General features: G+C 39.4%; 1 protein-coding gene across 1 annotated transcript in view; it reads right to left on the bottom strand.

The window, feature by feature from the left end:
* Window positions 1-5,065, bottom strand: part of LOC106875065 (neuron navigator 2) — a gene marked incomplete at its 3' end in the record, with an annotated part of 294,273 nt that overhangs the window by 283,531 nt on the left and 5,677 nt on the right. The gene's annotated exons all lie outside the window — the stretch shown is intronic.

The following is a 5,065-nucleotide window of genomic DNA, read 5'->3' as shown; positions in this document are numbered from 1 at the left end:
GTATATTTACAATATAAATATTTAAAAATAAAATATCTTAATTTTTTTTTTTAATTTGATGTTTTGGTTCCATTAATATACAAGAAAAAAATAGAAAAAGACTCAAAAATCTCGTCGAAAAAGGGAAAAAAATGCTGAAAGACAAGAGAGGACAATAGGATCGTAGGAGTTACCTCCCTTACACTTAACAAAAAAAAATAATGTTTTTAAGACAAAAAATTGGTATTTCTGAAGAATATTTTAATTAATTAATGGGATTTAAAAATAGAGTGATGGTGATGGTGATGATGGTAGTTGGTAGATTTTTTTTGTGTGAAGGCTAGTGACCGTGGTGATGGTGGTGGAGCTAATGTTGATGTTGTTGGTGTTGTTGTTGGCGGAGGTGGTAGTGAGAGGCTAGCGATAGTAGGAAGTGTGGTGACAATATGATGACGATGGTGGTGGTGGTGGTTGGGACGGTAATTGTGCAAAGGGGACAGTGGTAGTCTTGGTGATTGAGGTGACCGTAGTGGGGATGGAGGTAGTGGTGGTGGTGATGGTGGTAGTGGGGACGGCGGTAGTGGTGGTGGTGGTGGCGGCACTTGTGATGGTGATTGTATGAAGAGGTTTGAAGAGGATCGTGGTGGTGGCGATGTTAGAGTTTGATTGCTGTAGTGGTTGGTGATAATGATAAGGGGAAGATGGTGGCGATGGTACTGGTGTGTGTGAGAGTGTGTTTGGGTATGAGGGGAAGATGGTCGTGTTGTTGTTGGTATTGAGATGGGGGTAGTGGTGGTGGTGGTGATGCCGAGTTTCGTTGCAGTAGTGGATAGTGGTGTGATGAGAGGAAGTTGTTGGTGACGGTAGTGGTGGAGGTGCTGACGGTGGTGGTAATAGTGGCGAAGTGGTAGAGATAGTGGTGGTGGTGATGGTGGTGGTGGTGGTGATGGTGGTGATGGTAGTGGTGGTAATGGTGGTGGTTGTGAGGTGGTGGTGGTAGTGGTGGTGGCTGTGACAGTGGTTGTGTGAAGTGGATGTTGGAGAGAGAGAGAGAGAGAGCGAGCAAGAGAGTACGTGATGGGCAGAAGATGTTAATGACGGTATCAGTGGTGAAGGCGGTGGTGATGGTGGTGGCAGGGTTGGGGAGTTGCATGAAACAAAACTGGTCAAACAACAACTGAAGACATTTGAGAGTTGATGGTTTAAGAGGCAAGGAAATGCCACTCCTCATGACTCAGAAACAGACCGTTGGCAACATATTCTCTGCTATTAACCATTTAGAATTCAGATTATTCTGTGAAATGTAAGGATTATTTATTCAAATTGCTTTGAATTAATCATTCCTCATCCCTTAGCCTTGAGATTTTCCATGATGTGATGGCTTATTTTTAGAATGATGTTGTAGGGTCAGTGTGAGAGGCTGGATCTGGCAAATTTGAACAGAAAACAAGTAGAATAGTCCGGCCAAATCCTCCACCTCCTCGTCATCATCATCATCATCATCAACATCGTTTAATGTCCACCTGGCATGGGTTAGTTGGTTTGACAGGAGCCGGCCAGGCAGGAGCCTGCACCAGACTTCTGTGTCTGTTTTGGCACAGTTTTTATGGCTGGATGCCCTTCCTAATACCAACCAACCAACCAACCAACGATTCCCCCAGCAGAGTGAACTGAGCTTTTTAGGTGGCACAAGCAAAGGCGAGGTCAGTTTTTGGCAAGGTTTTTACAGCTGGTTGCCCTTCCAAAGGCCAACCACTTTACAGTGTGGACTGGGTGCATTTTAAGTGGCACCAGCATGTGGCCAGTAAAATGTAAAAAGCATTCAATTTACTCTACCCTTCAGCATTCAAGATTCCTCTGTCAAATGTAATGCTTATTCATTCACATCGTTTGGAATTAATCAGGAATTATCTCATAACTGAGATTTTGATTTATGTGATTGTTTATTTTGAAGATGACATAAGTAAGTTAGTGTAAGTAGCCGTAGCTGGCCAGTTTCAATATAAAATAGGTGGAATATTTGGGCTGGATATAGTTCCATTGTGTGACATCTTGAGCAAATGTCTTCTGCTGTAGCCTCGGGCTTATCAAAGCTTTCTGAGTAGATTTGATTGACGGAAACCGAAAGAAGCTCATTGCACACATGTGCGCGTGTGTGTGTGTGTCTGTCTCCCACCACCATTTGACAAGCGGTGTTGGTGTGTTTACATCCCAATAACTTAGCAGTTCAGCAACAGGGACCAATAAAATAAGTATCAGGCTTAACTCCATGACAACGGTTTTTTTATCAGGCAACTAGGTTGCACTGACAGTAATCCTCTTGGCTGAGATCAGCAATTAGCACATGACAACGGTTTGGCCTATATTTATGTCAACCGCTTTTAAAGCAAGCACCGTTTATTTATGTAAACTGCCACCACTGCGAGGACCATAAATTCAATGAAACTGGCGTGGCTGGATGCGACTGTAAATTCCGTGAAGGGCCAAAAGAATTTGCTGAATGTATAGGAATTTAATAGGAAGTCATGGTGGAAATGGTGGTGTAACTGCCAAAACTGCTGCTTTGGTGATTGACTCTCAAACTGAGTTGGAAATGTTCACATGAAGAATCTAACAAACCCTATCAAATTCTTTGGAATTTGAACAGTGGCCTCTATTATCCATTCCGTGAGTGACAGTGGATATTTATGTCAACCGGTACACAAAAAGGTACAAAACTGCAGCAAATATTTTCATCATCTGATTCAAAGCAAGTACAAAACGCAACTAAATTGAGACCAACTGATGTTATGGGATTGAAAAAAAAATAAGTCTTGGTGGTCGAGTCATTCAACTAAAAAATTCTTCAAGGCAGTGCCCCAGCATGGCCGCAGTCTAATGACTGAAACAAGCAAAAGATAAGAGATAAAAAGCAGATATACAGATGCTTCCCGAAGCATGTGGTTTTAGGTTCGATCCCACATCACACCTACTGTAGTTTCAGGATGACCAATGCCTTGGGAGTAGATTTCGCAGATGGAAACTGAAAAAAGCCTATCATGTATATTTATATGTGTGTGTGTGTGTGGGGGGAGTGTATGTATTTGTGTCTGCTAGTTTTGATTTTGTGTAATAGTTGTAAACGAGTGTCACCCTCATACAAGCGGTGACCTTTGTTTCCAATCTCCCACGAATACGTGTCTGGTCATCTGGTCATAAGGAAATATGAGTTTACTTGGAAACAGGTGAGGGTTGTTGACAGGAAGGGCATCCAGCTATAGAAAAAAAATCTGCCTCAACAAATTCAAGCAAACCCATACCAGCATGGAAAAGTGGATCTTAAAACGACGATGACGATGACAATGATGATGATGAAGATGATGATGATGATAACAACGATGATGATGATAAAGATGACAATGATGATGATGAAGACAATGATGATGATGATGTTGACAACAATAATGATTATCTGCATATGAACAAATAAAGACTAAAAGGTATGATTTGAGGCAGATGTAACTGCTATTTCTAAGGCAGTGGCAACCTGACAGAGGCACCCTCAGTGGCTGCTGCTGCTGTTAATCAGCTGATCATGATGATGATGATGATGATGTTGTTGCTGTCAATGCTGATAATGATGTAAGCTAGTGTAAATCTATGATTTGGAAATCATGATTGCAGAAGAGGTGGAATTAACAAAGATTGATGCCTCATCTTTGAGGACTGGAACCGAAGAACACACCAGAAATAAATGAAGAAATAAATGAAGAAAATGGGTAAATAATTAATTAAAAGAAATTAAAAAAAAAACCTCAACAAATGATGTCCAGAACTGGAAATGTTGTTTTTGAGAAACACTGAAACATGATCAGGCCCGGGGTGGGGGTGTAGATGTTTCACAACAAACATCTTCTGTTTCATTTAAATAATGTAAATTTTTAATTAAAGATATTTTTGTTCATTACCCAGTGGAATGTTTTTGTTAAACTCACATACACACACACATACATACATACATACATATACACACACACACACAAATGTATGCAAACATATATACATACCCAAATGTACACAAACATATATGCACAAACATATACAACACATACAAATACACAAGCGGATATATGCACAAACACATGCACACACAAATATACGCAAAAATATGTACGCAAACATATATACACATAAACATGTATACATACACATGTGCACATAAACATGTATGTATACACAGAAACATGTATATACACACAAACGTGAATGGATGCAGGCTCTTCTGCGTACATAAATACACACCAGAACATGTTTAAGTCAAAATTGTTAATAATAAATAATTGTTAACTTCCTTATCTCCATTTTCTTTTCTTCTCTTAACTGGATATAAACTATATATATATATATATTTCAGCCATGTAACCACATGTGCTTCTCGTGGACTTTTTTTAAACTTCTCCAGACCTTTCCTTCCTCCTTTTTCTAATGAAGAGCCATGCTCAAAACATTATACACCCACTCTTTCTTCTATCTTATACATTCCATTTATACATCCTCTTGACTTTGGTTGTTTTATTATTTTTAATTTTTAATTTGCCTAAATACATACATACACACACACATACATGTATGTATGTGTGTGTGAGGCAGATGTCTGCCTGTCTTGACATCACCTGATAGTTGTAAAATGATTGTCAAACACACATTATATATATATATATGACAAGCTTCTTTTAGTTTCCGTCTATCAAATCCACTCACAAGGCTTTGATTGTCCCAAGGCTATAGCAGAAGACACTTGCCCAAGGTGCCACAGAGTGGGACTGAACCCGGAACCATGTGGTTGGGAAGCAAGGTACTTACCATGGGAGTTTGCTCATAACAGTCATGGTGGTAGTCATAATTACAATAGGGACGGTACTAACAAAGTGTAAATACTATTGTTTCAATATTAAAACAAAAAAAACCATAAAAAAAACAGGGGAGGGGGCGGGGTGGAAGGGTGTGGAGACAGATCTAAATATAACTGTTTTCTGAAGATGTACTTAAAAATCTTTAGTGTTTTGTTAGAATGGCCATATTTTTGGATTGTTATTTTTTTTTTTTT

Source organism: Octopus bimaculoides, chromosome 21 (genome assembly GCF_001194135.2).
Source record: "Octopus bimaculoides isolate UCB-OBI-ISO-001 chromosome 21, ASM119413v2, whole genome shotgun sequence".
In the NCBI taxonomy this organism is placed as follows: Eukaryota; Metazoa; Mollusca; class Cephalopoda; order Octopoda; family Octopodidae; genus Octopus; species Octopus bimaculoides.
This window is presented reverse-complemented; position numbering and strand designations above follow the sequence as displayed.